Source organism: Mytilus californianus, unplaced genomic scaffold (genome assembly GCF_021869535.1).
Source record: "Mytilus californianus isolate M0D057914Y unplaced genomic scaffold, xbMytCali1.0.p SCAF_3, whole genome shotgun sequence".
Lineage (NCBI taxonomy): Eukaryota > Metazoa > Mollusca > Bivalvia > Mytilida > Mytilidae > Mytilus > Mytilus californianus.
The window spans coordinates 114294456-114309321 of NW_026262679.1; the positions used below are offsets into that span (position 1 = coordinate 114294456).

The 14866-nt window shown below is 31.7% G+C and overlaps 1 long non-coding RNA gene across 1 annotated transcript; it reads left to right on the forward strand.

Moving 5' to 3' along the window:
* Window positions 1-9729: 9729 nt before the first annotated feature.
* On the forward strand, window positions 9730-14324 carry LOC127733607 (uncharacterized). Its single transcript, XR_007997141.1, has 3 exons — window positions 9730-9882; window positions 11298-11413; window positions 14060-14324. It is a non-coding gene; the product is annotated as an uncharacterized LOC127733607 (long non-coding RNA).
* Window positions 14325-14866: the final 542 nt, after the last annotated feature.

Below are 14866 nucleotides of genomic sequence, written 5' to 3' on the forward strand. Positions count from 1 at the left end.
AGCAATCTAACGGCCAGATTTATGTACAAAACAATAAACGAAAAAAAACCCCAAAACAAGTATGAAATACAGCAACAAACGACAACCACTGAATTACAGGCTCCTGAATTGGGACAGGCACATAAAGAATATTGCCGGGTTAAACATGTTTGCGTACATAATTATCCTTTAAAACATGTTACTTTTTTGAATACTAATTAGATCAGACCTCGATTTGAGCACATTTAATGTGGGGTCTTCTGGACTTATTTGCATTAAATGTTTATCGCCAACTGCACTCATTGAAAGTACATAGTGACTTATAGGAGGAGGTATAATAAGAGCAAATATTTGACCAATGATATTGCAAAAAATTAAACTTATTTTAGCCTTTTAAAATCCTATTAATTCATTGATAAATGAACAAGTTGCTTTTATCTGGAAATATAGGGCAAAAAGGTCCATTGTGATGTCAATATGACGTCAAAAAGATGTCAAAATTAACATGTTTTGACCTAAATTGGCAATTTTACGCATACGTTTTGGTCAATATATATGTTAGCGGCAATAAGTGAAATAAGGCATTAAGCTTAAATCCTAGGCAATAACCTTACTCCTAGGCAGTAAGTCTATTGCCTAAATGAAGTTAGGCATTATTCTTAAATCCTAGGATTTAAGCTTAAATCCTGAAAAATGTGTCCAGGCATTAATCTTAATGCCTAAAATGTAAATACAAGTAAATAAAAAAGACACTTGTTCAAAGTTAAAATACATTTGGTATATCATAACATGATAAGCACTGAAGTTTAAAATGGCAACTACCTAAAATAAATTAACTAGTTCTGGCCACTTTAGTTTAAACTCGGATATTACCAAAGCTCTAAATTCACGACCATGTCAATATGACGTCAAAAAGATGTCAAAATTAACATGTTTTGACCTAAATTGGCAATTTTACGCATACGTTTTGGTCAATATATATGTTAGCGGCAATAAGTGAAATAAGGCATTAAGCTTAAATCCTAGGCAATAACCTTACTCCTAGGCAGTAAGTCTATTGCCTAAATGAAGTTAGGCATTATTCTTAAATCCTAGGATTTAAGCTTAAATCCTGAAAAATGTGTCCAGGCATTAATCTTAATGCCTAAAATGTAAATACAAGTAAATAAAAAAGACACTTGTTCAAAGTTAAAATACATTTGGTATATCATAACATGATAAGCACTGAAGTTTAAAATGGCAACTACCTAAAATAAATTAACTAGTTCTGGCCACTTTAGTTTAAACTCGGATATTACCAAAGCTCTAAATTCACGACCATGTCAATATGACGTCAAAAAGATGTCAAAATTAACATGTTTTGACCTAAATTGGCAATTTTACGCATACGTTTTGGTCAATATATATGTTAGCGGCAATAAGTGAAATAAGGCATTAAGCTTAAATCCTAGGCAATAACCTTACTCCTAGGCAGTTAGTCTATTGCCTAAATGAAGTTAGGCATTATTCTTAAATCCTAGGATTTAAGCTTAAATCCTGAAAAATGTGTCCAGGCATTAATCTTAATGCCTAAAATGTAAATACAAGTAAATAAAAAAGACACTTGTTCAAAGTCAAAAATACATTTGGTATATCATAACATGATAAGCATTGAAGTTTAAAATGGCAACTACCTAAAATAAATTAACTAGTTCTGGCCACTTTAGTTTAAACTCGGATATTACCAAAGCTCTAAATTCACGACCATTGTCACTTTGCAGTTTATGGGGCGCACCAAAAATTTTGAAAACATCAAGTAAATCGAAAGTCACCTCTGAAGTACATTTTGACTCGATAGCTCTAATGCTACGAACTTTTGTTAGGTGATTTTATCAAATTTATAGTTTCCATCTGGGTTGGATTGGAAATCTATAAAATCAACCTGTCCTCTACTGTTCAACTCTTTGGGTAAAATGGGTTTCACTACTACTCCCTTCACTAGATACTTTTTCTTCATGTTACAATTTTCACAAAGTGAAAGAAATAGTTCGATGGAATCACGAGAAATGTTTGTATAGCCATAGAATCACGAGAAATATCTGCATAACCATGGGATCACGAGAAATATTTGCATAGGCATTATTAAGTTGGTTAAATCATACGGTCTCTTTTGCTACGACCAATTTATGTTCTTTTTCCAAAGTACCATACAGTTCCTCTAGAATATCTTTTTTAAATATCTTCATCATTCTTTGTTTTACTTTTTACCTTTCAAAGCCTCCAATGCTAAAAACGCCATACTTTTTCTAATTGTAGTAGTCTATAGTTGCCGTCTTTTCTGGGGACTATGAAAGGTAAAAGATCAATCTTTGCCAAAAGATCATTGTACTATCTAGGGTATATGTTCCTTGTTTTTACTAATTCAAATTTAGACCGCAAAAATTCAAGAAGTTTATTTTCAGTAGACATGTCACTTAAATGCTAATAACACAGATTATGAAGTGAAAAAGACAAGATTGCCTATTGGCATTTAAAATGTTTAACAGTAATGTTTTTAATATCTAATAAAATCAATGGAAAGATAATGTGAGTAAAAATTCATATCTGCATTTGTCTACATTTGACCAGACCAAATACAGTTCGACCAAAAACAATTTTCAGATAGAATCATCATACCCCCCCCCCTTTTCATTAGATACAATCACTTGTGTGAAACATGTCAATTTTTGTAATTCCACAAAGAAATACTTTTAAAGTCAATTCTGTGTAGAAAATGAAAAAATACTAAAATTTGAAGATTTATTAAATTAATGTATAATACAATATTTTACATCAATAATATTTCATCAAATGTACATTTTTATGGAAGATAAAGCAAAAATCCCAAAGTTCACTTATTGCCTGAAAGGATTTTTGGCAAAAGGTTGAATAATAACCATCAGATTTCAGGAAATAAGCTTAAAGCCGGAAAATTTCAGGCAATAACTAGCTTATTGCCTAGGATTTAAGCTTAATGCCTCATTTTACTTATTGCCGCTGACATGTATATATATGTTGTGTACAAGTTATCATTTTGTACAAATTATAATTTGTACAAAAAAATTGTACAAATTATAATTTGTATTTTGACTTTGTACAAATTGTAATTTGTACAAAAAGTGGTTGTACAAATTACAATTTGTACAAAATTTAACTAAAATTCACTTTTAACTTGTACAATAATTTATTGTATGGATTTTATTATAAAAAAAGCATTAATACACACTATAGAATTTTTATTCAATGACCACACAATAAACCTTATTTACAAAATACAAAATACCCAGATGGAGACAGGAAATGTAATTGATACATGCATGCCAGTTAATTCTGATAGTACAATAGAAATTGACCCCAGTGACAATTCTGATAGTATAATAGAAATTGGCCCCAGTGACAATTCTGATAGTATAATAGAAATTAGCTCAGGTGACAATCAGGATGACACTGACTTTGAATCACCAATCATACGTGCCAGGAATTGTGCGGTGTCTATCCAACAGATTCAAGCCGAATATCTAACTAAGGAAACGAAACGGAAATTATCAGAACTTGCTGTGGGGGATCATGATTGTCATCATACCAATTCCTCAATATGATCGTGCCCCAACTGATCCTCGAAATATCTTAGGTGTAATTATTGAATCTGGAGAATTTGGATACTGCATAGGAACAGCTGAAGAAATTTGAACAGGATATTTGTAGAGAAATCAAATTTAAGCTGCTAAAGACACACCTTTATTCGCAGCAATGGTTTCTGAGCTTCAACTTTCGCTACGTGAAGCAGTTAAAATGCTTCCAAAAACTGGTGTTCAGGGGTTCGTTTAATGTAAATACAAAGGGATGTGCAGCACTTCTAAAGGTAAATGTAAAAAGCAAAAGATGTTGTGCAATTCAAAATGCCATAATTCACTCACATGCTCAAACAAATGATACAGAACTATTTTATATATTTTTTAAGTAAGGTTTTATTGTGTGGTCATTGAATAAAAATTCTATAGTGTGTATCAATGCTTTTTTATAACAAAATCCATACAATAAATTATTGTACAAGTTATAAGTGAATTTTAGTCAAATTTTGTACAAATTGTAATTTGTACAGGCACTTTTTGTACAAATTACAATTTGTACAAAGTCAAAATACAAATTATAATTTGTACAATTTTTTTGTACAAATTATAATTTGTACAAAATGATAACTTGTACACAACATATATATAATGAGGAACAAAAATTTGCTTACGCAAATTTGCAGATTTAACATTGTTTTGCTGATATTTAGAGTAATTATGAATATAATATGTGTTTTCAGCCGTGTATCACCTTAACTGGTGATCCAATGGATGGATCTGTCGTAGAGTTGTCACTTGCTTAGACGTACTTATCAAAGTAATTATTTCTGTGACTGTATCTTACGATCCTTTACGATAGATATTTAGCTAATCTGCAATCAATTCTATCTTTATGCCGAATATATCATGTACTGTGTTACAACTCTAGTTTCTACTGACGAGGAAAGGTAACACTAGGCCACCGAAAACTGAATTATTAGTTCAGTCTATGTGGCCGAGTGGTCTAGAGCGCTGGACAGAGTGCAGGCTGTGTTATCTCGATATTCCAATAGCATGAGTTTGCATCCCATCTTACGCAAATTTTCAGATTTAACACTGTTGTACTGATATTTAGAGTAAATATATATATACAAGTCTAAATTGAAAACAACGTTCAAACCTATGATTGCGTTGGATAAAAACCGCAATTTTTATACGTGTGCATGCAAAACTTATTTCTTGGTAGGGGTCTAAAAACAGCACAAACAACATTTTCCAAAAGACCAAATGAGTGAAAAGGTATATTCTAACAAAACGTATTTGACTAGCAGGTCGAACAACTGATGTTCTTAAACCCTGCTGACTGCCATTGGCGATTGCCAAATAAACGGATCACAAGATGTAACAAAATAGATCTTATTATTAATGTATTACCAAAGATATATATATATATATATATATAGTCAAGAGCCTACTTAACAAGTTGTTTAGATACATTAACAGTTTTGCAAAATAAATTTTGGTGTGTTTCGCAAAACATTTCGGAATTTGGGTTCTCAATGCTCTATAACTTCGAACTTTATTTAGCCCTTAACCAATTTGATTCGAGCGTCACTGATGAGTCTTTAGCAGACAAAACTTTTGTCTTTCGTCCAAATTTTAAGCCTGGTATCTTTGATGAGTCTTTTTAGTAACATATTTTTTTGGAAAAAAGTCTTGTTTATACCCAAATAAATAGTATATAGTAGACGACAATATCTAGAAATGAGACCATTTGGAAGTTTTTTTCTGTTTTGCACTTAATATAAATGTATAAAGCCATAATGCTAATATATAAGACAAATACAAAAATATACTGATGTCCAACCTTATGAACATCTGATGGACTAACTACTGTGGAGAAAAATTGTAAAACATACTATAGAAATATACGAAGAAAACAAATGGAAACACTCAGTTGAACGGCGACCAGAACTTAACCGGTATTATAAAATAAAATTGAGAATGGAAACGGGGAATGTGTCAACAACCCGACCAAAGAGCAGAAAACAGTCGAAAAAAATACATACATGTTTGACGGAGCATCGTTAGTTACGACTAGCGGTAACTTATCCATTTTTAAATTCACGCTTGTGAAATGAGGAGCCAGGCAAATGCTCTTTGTGTAACTTATATAATACGGATATACTTATGCATTATATATTATGCTGTACATCCCTTTTAAAAATCAGAAAGAAATGTTTAACAAAATAGTTGATAATCTTGACGTAGAAGATTCTACTTAGTTTCTTTAATCAGGATGATGACGAAATTGTACAGTCGTTACTTGGAAGTATGAACCATACCATGCAAACTCTAAATAGTGATGTATGGAGCCTCTTAATGTGCAACATAGCAGATTATATGTTTAAACTATACCAGGTCTTCAAATATGAACTTTATAGTCACATATTTGATCTAAACTAATGTTGTTTTTGTATGAATTGGTTAGGAATAGACTTTTTCTATTGTATTTCCTGTAATTATGTAACTATATATATATCCTTTTTTGATTGGTGTTATACTTAAATGTTGTTTAGGATATGTAAATATGTTTGTGTAATATTCTTGATGCTGTTCGTATAACATAAATTGTAAAATCTTCATAAATATGGAGGAAATAAAGATAATCAATTAATTATATGTGTTCGCCTAGCAACGAATGTTATATGCAAATATCCAGGTCAAGTTAAGTGTTAGAGAAGCAGCGTGCTTACAATCAGTTGGAGACATGCAAATGTGTCAAGTCTAACCTTTCGTGTAACTCAAGATGTAAAAACAGTTTGTAATGTAATTATTAGTAATTTGTATTCATTGTGTAAATAGGCATTCATTCTATGTTAATTGATGACAAAATGCATGTTTGGTTAAAAAAGTGGTGAATTAAACATTGTCGTTGCATGGCTTTATATCATTGTCTTGCTTGTTGCTAATGATTTTCCAAAAAAAAGTTTCAAAATTATAAAACAACCATTTTCCAGAATCAATACACACACGGTAAATAGAGAGCATGCAGTCTCGAAGGACTTTTGATTCCTTAACCCTAAAGTAAGCCCTACAATCCTTACCATTTTATTTTCTTATTTGGTTCTTGAATTATATCTAAAATTTTGAAACGAAGATATCAAGTTAGTAAATAGCTGTAAAAATGACAAAAAAAAATCAGTGATTACCTGTAATCACTGAAAAAATCAGTAAATTCATGTCATAACTAATTCCTAATTTCACCTAAATACTGTCACATAGTTCTCGTCGTCTTCTTTATTCAGATGGAAATGAAAATCTTTATGTAACCCTATATTAATTGTCATTTGTTTTCATGTACAAAAACGTTTTCCTGCAAATTTAAAATAAAAAGCGTCAACAGAGAGCGTTCTAAACATTGGAAAAGCTCCATATGCAAGGGGATCATTTTTGAATAGCTCTTGATTTACCACTATTATCTATTATTTTCATCGAACTTATCAAAGACTCTCATGGATTGACATTATTTTTTTGTTGTCTTTGTACATTTAAAAGACAAATAAACACTAGCCATTAGCCATATGACTTGGCCGTTCTTTTATTGTTCAAACTTTATTTTAAATGCCCAGTGGAGGATCCGGTTGGGGGGGGGGGGGGGGGGGGTTCAAGGAGTTGGAACCTTTTTTTTTGACGATCAATTCATTTGAATGGGGACATATAGTTGGAACCCCTCCCCCCCCCCCCCCTTACCCTGGGTTAGGAACCCCCCTTTTATTAATGGCTGGATCCGCCCTGATGCCAATCTATCCGGATAGATCCAATAAATCGGGGCTATATAGTGCTTGATATATAAATAAACTCATATATAGATACCAGGATTGAAATTTGTACGTCAGACGCGTGTTTCGTCTACAAAAGTCTTAGCTGCGGAACCGCAGTTCTTAAGATTATTTTGACAATTTGCTGACTCATCAGTGACGCTCGAATTAAAAAATCTAAATAAAGTACGAAGTTAAAGAGAATTGAGGACCAAAGTCCGAAAAGTTTTGCCAAAAACAGCTAAGGTAATCTAACTATATTGATAAAACTATGTTTTAGTCTAATCTTGAGGACCCATGTCGATCTTTAGATTGATCCTCTAATCTTGAGACCCCATTTTGATCTCTAGATTGATCCGTTGTTTTTCTGTCTGTAGTTTTCTTTGTAATGTTTTGCAGATATAGAAATAAGGAAAATAGTATGATTGCCAATAAAATATACGGCCTCCTGACCGGATAGGTACACAATAAAGTGGTGGGATTAAGCATATTTTTAACGCTCAATTCCTTCCCCTACATCAAAAGGTGTTATAACAGCACAATTTAAGAAAAAAGTTCAAAATTTGTTGGATAGGAATGACTCGTCAGATAAAAATTAACAGAAAACAAAGAACACAATGTATCGATCTAACTCGCAGTTACTAAAAGCTATTACAGGTTGCACTTTGTAAACACAGCTGTTTCACAAGCCGCGCCTCTTTTGGGGAGATATATAATATTCATAGATATTTTGTTTTGTTTACCTACTGGTTTCCAGATATGATCTCTATGTTTCATCTCAAAGAGACATAACTTGGGAATGTTACCGGTATAAAAACACATGGTAGCGGCGAATATTGAATTCTGAGAAAGGCCCAAAGTGAAGGTAGGGGTAGTACAGAATTTTAGTATAAGTTTAAACTCCTATTAGTTCGGGGCATAAAATTGTTGAATATATGTCGCACAGCCCCATGTTTTGACCTTTGAACAAAATAATAGTGCATATCAACTTTTCGTTCTAGGATAAAAGTATCGACAACCTGATGAACCATAAGTGTTCATAAATGGATATCATAACATGTTTATTTAAATGTTCAGAGATCTTAATGCAATGTTAAATTGATACCCTTCAACAATCAGTTTACTGAAAGGATCAATAAGTTTAGATGGATTGTTTATTAATTTTCGAGCTCTATTAACCGCATCACCGTACACATCAGGATAAGATATCCCGTTGATAATATGTTTTTTTACAGGTATAACCAAACTTCCAAACCAAATCTTTGTAACTATGAAAAAAGTATTAATTTGTGGTAACAACTATTGGTATTGTCTGTTTTTTCCTCCTTTTGCTCATGGTGATGGCTGTCATTCGACTAATAAGCTTTTATTAACCTCTTGGTATCTTCTTGTCTTAATTGATTTATTTATTCTTCATTCCATTTTAATACACACATTTAAAATTGTTGTGTATTTATGTGAAGTCGGAGGTCAACTAAAACAGCCATAAAACATCATAGGATAATTATATGTAATTTTCTGTCCGGATCAACCAATTATCACTAGATTATTCAGTGTGAGATCAAAAGTTCATTAACTGCCAGTTTCAAAATTGTCTTCTTGAAGCAAAAAAAAAAAAGAATATTCCATTAGACCAAATCTTAAAAGATGGAACATTCAGTTTTCGGATGCAGTGGTCGGATCAGGTTAATTGTGATGATGTTGATATGTATTATGAATCTTTAAATCTAATTTTTTAAAAGTTATTGTGTACACGGTATTGCAATTTTTAAAAAGACCTAAATTAATAAAATTGTAACTTAAGTTTCTTAAAAATGAAGAGAAGAGTAAGGGACACATAGCACTAAAGGGAGCCAAGACTTGGTAAGTCATCAGAACGTTTAATAACAGGACGATATTGAACCGTCTTACCAAATTTAAAGCTGCAAAATTTCGAAGCAGACGACCTCTTTAGTTTTTAATATTGACTAGTTTTTGTGTAACACATTGGCTCAGTTTAGAACTGTCAGTTGTCTTTCTTGATCATTATATGATTGGAAATTATATAACAAACATATTGGTACCTCTTTAACCCTTATTGGTACCCCTCTAAAAAGATTAATATAACATAGGTTTTTAATGAAAACTGCCTACTCCCGGAAACGACCTTTTGCTAAAAACATAACTATGCATTTCAGAATGACAGCATGTCACATGAAGATTACGCCAAGAACTCGATAATATTTTCGCTTTCCCAAGGCATATTGACACTTTAATAGCGTTTTAATGTTTTTGAAACAGATGGGATGTTTTTTTACAAATCATAAAACTATATAAACGATTATCATTTATTATAAAATTAAAAAAAAATGTTAAAATAAGTATCATCAAAATACCAATCATTTGAAAAATAATTTTCCCTGCGCACAGATATACTTCTAGTTCAATAATGAAATATAACATCATGTTCTTTGTGCTTGTGATTATTTCATTTAGAGAATGCCATTCTTGGTGCAGAGCGGACCAAGTTTCAGGTAATTAATTTTTTTTATCTATACGCATGTATTGTGGAATATTAACTGAGACAAGTGTAACTAAATCAATCTCATCTTATTTATTTTATATGTGAGGAATTACTGAATCCAGTAATATGAAACATGTCACCGTTAGTCAATGAAAATGTAAATAAACTTCTCTATTAAAACTTTGTTATTTTTTTTTTTTTTTGATTTGTGTGTTTTAAATTAAATTTAATTTCTTTGAGGTTTAATTTTATAGCATGGAAAATAAATTATGTTTCTAGTATTGTAAATTTGCCAAAAGAAAACTACCCCTGGAATGGAGTGTTCGTCCGATTATAAATCTGATTTAGGGTTAATTCATGCTAGATTAATATGATATATAAGAATTTGAACATATAATAAGCATTTAAATCAAACTAATGTTGGGCGACATACGCAGGAAAAAAGGAGAATACATATCTATTACCAAAGCTATTCTAAATTTTCACAACACAACGGTTACTGGGTAATAGAAGTAACGTGTTGTTTTTTTCCGACCGGCAGTAAACGGAAAAATTGGGTGTCCGTTTGGCTATGCCGGATGTATAAATACGTAGCCGATATACAGGACCTTCCTATTACAATATTTGCTAGATTTTTCTCATGGTAAATATGCATGAAATATTTGCCACTTTCGTAAAGTAAACAAACAATCAATAAATCAATCTAAATTTTCAGTTAACATTTGTCAGTGGATGTCTTATGTGTGGAAGTTTTTATAATACCTCCGGGTCACGATGTACATAGTCAAACGAAATGCTTAATATTATAACTCATTCAATTTGAGCAATGCTTGCAATTACCCATGCATTAGCGTACTTATAACTTTATTCTACACAAGGAATTGCTCATACCAAGTCAGGAATATGACAGTTATTTTCCATTCGTGTTTAATGTGTTTGAGCTTTTGATTTTGTCATTTGATAAGGGACTTTCCGTTTTGAAATTTACTTGGAGTTCGGTATTTTTGTTATTTTAATTTGTTTTGTTATTGTTATGGGTTTTTCTTTCCTTTCCTCGAGTGATATTCAGACATTATTTTCTAAAAGAAAAAGCAGCATTTAAGGAATAACACCACTAATTCATCGCCCCTTGTTTTCTAGGTTAAATTCTGCAACTTCAAGCATTCATACCTATTTTATCTTAAGTTTAAATAAAGTGATAGTCATTTCATATCAAAACTATACCTTACCCTGACTTGTGCTGAAAAAATCAACATAACTTTAATTATATATTAGAGCGCACGGGTTCCCAAAAGTTAGGTTATACAAAAACAGGTACTTCTGATCTGAGCAACATGGCAAATATGCCCTCCTAATACATGCTAATCAATTTTGTTTCGTGTTATATAAAATATATCTTTAACAGAGGTTTGATTTTCTTTCAAGAAAATTCCTTTGGATGTTTCTATGAAGGTAACTTCATACGAAAAGGAGAGACCATTAGTTTTTTTTCCACAGTGCGTAAAGTGCAGATGTTCTAAAACAACGCTTTCATGCTGTTCGTAAGTCATTAGACTCATCAACTGTTTTAACAAAAATCTTGCGATTAAAATTGACCGGAAGTCATAACTTACAACTAATTTCACTCAATTGTTTTTTAAAGGGTCACAGGATAACTAACTATAAAAATTTGGAAACTCTCAATTTCGTGGATAAGAAAATGTTATGTTTTTTAATTGCCGACAGTAATGACACACCATCAACTGTCATTATCTATTTGCAACTGGGCGTGAAGCAAATAACAACCAATCAACAAGTCTTATTTGAATTTCTAAATAAATTGTTTTCTAACCTTACATGCAGTTTCTGCATTTGTGCAAATTTTCGTTCAAATAGTTTAATAAAATACGTGGGTGGTTTATTTATGTATGAACATGAGGCAATAGTGATACTGTTGATACTATATATAACGTTTTGAGATAATTATCTGGATTATGACAGAATTTTTTTATACAAAATACATGATATTTCATTCAAAAATTAACGTTCCGCAAAAAATAAACGATAGCTTCAAATAAGATTTGTGATAAATGTAAAACACAAAATGTATATAAAAACTTCAGTTATACCTTAAGTTTCTTCTTATTCAAACCAATTTATACACATTTAGAATTTCAAAACCAGACCAAAAACGAATAAAAAGAAATAAAAAAATCAAATTTTATAGATATAAAAACTAATATAAAATTAGAAGATATGGTATGATTGCCAATGAAAATTCTCAAACAAAGACCAAATGATAGCAACTATATGTGTCTCCGTCCGGACAACATTTAACAATGAGCAAAACCAATACAGCATAACAAGTTATAAAAGGCCCCAGTATGACAAATGCAATACAATTCAAACAATAAAACAAACGGCCTGATTCATGTATAGAACAATAAACGAAAAACAAATAAGATATACTACAACAAAAGACAAACTCTGAAATGCTGGTTCCTGATTATCGACAAGCACATACATAATGTGGTGGGGTTAAACATTTTTCAGGGCGCCCAATCCTTATACTAAGACAATGGTGTAACAACACAACATAAGAACAAACTATAAAAATCAATCGAAAAAGTCGTATCTAATCAGATCGATACAAAGCACAAAAACAACTAACAAAACACTAAAAACACATTTAGTATAGATTTAAGAGTACTCGCAGTTACTGATAGCTCGTTCAAAGCCAATAACGACTAATTAAAAAAATCATGATCTAAGACTCAAATATCAATCAATACATACCAAATGGATTTAGTATAAACACGTAATAAACAGTAAAAGAAAAACATGATCTTGTGCATTGCCGAAATATATGTATCAACAGAATTTAGGATAATAATGATTTCATAAATTGTGGTGGACTGCTTTTCACTTTATTATACCTTTATTGAAGAAGTCTTTTCGATATCTGACGATTTTTTTTATCTCTTCCGTATGCTTTATAACAATAATACAAATAAATTTTTATCAGTGTCTTGAGCTGTGTTTAGACGATTTTTGGGTCGTTTTATGTGTGACATTTGTCTAAAAATTCCTAAAGACACTGATGATAATCTGCAATACATAAAAATATTATGCGGAAGTTACCAAAGGGAGAATCAAAACTGTTCAGTGTGGATAGAGCAATAAATAAAGGCAACAGTAGTATACCGCTGTTCGAAACTCATAAATCGATAGAGATAAAAATTCGGGTTACAAACTAAAACTGAGGGAAACGCATCAAATATAAGAGGAGAACAACGACATTACAAAATCACAACATTAAAATGTAACACACACAGAAACGAACTATAATATAACAATGGCCATTTTCCTGACTTGGTACAGGACATTTTAAGAAAAAAAATGGTGGGTTGAACCTGGTTTTGTGGCATGCCAAACCTCCCGCTTTTATGGCAACGTCAAACACAACATCAAAACGACAACATCACATGACAGGACCACAATACAAATAAATGGGAAAACATATAGGACAAAGAAACACACAAATAATAGCTAACAAAAGGTACTAGGCTTAAAATTCAATACGCCAGACGTGCGTCTCGTCCACAAATGACCAACCAGTGACGCTCAGATGATTAAAGTTTGAAAGCCAAAACAAGTACAAAGCTGAAGAGCACCGAGGACCAAAACTTCCAAAAAGTTGCGCCTAACACGGCCAGGGTTTTCTGCCTGGGACAAGAACATCCTTATTATTTAGAATAATTCATAACTTTGCAAACAGTAAATTTTATAAAATGACTATATAATAGATATACATGATGAAACCGAAGTGGGGACTAACTACAGAATAAAAACGGATACATTACATAAAACAACTTAATCCAACACATAAAAATACACAGCCGAGTTAGCCAAAGCCTCAACGCACAAAGTGACGTCACATTTGAAATTCTAAAAAAACACAAAAAATCATGGCAAAAAAAAAAGAAGAAAAAACAAGCAACAGTCTTCAAAACACTACATAATAATTTAAAGACTAAGCAATACGAACCCTTTGGAAGGGTATGTAGATCCTGCTCAACAAACCAATAATTATTTTTTAAATACAACTAGTAGTCATAGATAGCCTATGATCACCGTCTATTCAAATAATATACCTATATGGAAAGTAAAAATTGTAAATAGAAATATGTATGTATATATAATTGTAGAATAGGCATTGAAATAACAAGCGTGGGGCCGGAATGTAAAATTTTTCAGGATGGTTGTACCCAACGAGCAGTTTTAAAGTCGGATAGCAATAAAGAATGCTCTTCGGTTATGGGAGCAATTGGCAAGTAAACCAGTTGGACCCTGATTCGTTATTGGTGGAAGCATTGTGGTATTTTGGGATTAAAGCCATGTACCAGACCGTATGACACTTTTAACATTATAAATATATATAAAAATATATATTAAAGAAGATATTGTATAGTTTGTTGGATTATATATTTTTTTAACATAATAACACTACAAACCAGTAAAAGTCTGAAATGGCCTATATCTGTACTCGACTGTACTGATTTTTACTCGACCTGTCTGAAGTGGTCTGAAATTTACTTGATATTACTCGACTGTAGTCTGAAGCATACTTAACAGTCTGAACTTGAACTCGACGTTTACTCGACCGAAATTAATGCAGTAAATGGAGTTTCAGAATAATAACTCTAGAACCTTACACGGTTTATGTGATGATACATAAATGTCAATAGATGTGTCCCAAACTCAACTATAACACATATGAATTTGTAACCACCTGAACATATAATAGAGGTTACAAGAATAAGAGTTTGGTTAAATGTTTATTTCATATACATGGTACATCTTCTTCTTTTCCAATCCCATTTACAGAGTTAAAAAGGTTATATTTTGATAATAAATGGTGACACTTAAAATTAAAATTAATCAAATGATGGGTTACATTGGTTATTGTTGTTACTTATTTCATAAGTGGTCTCATTCAATTACTAAGTCCAGTT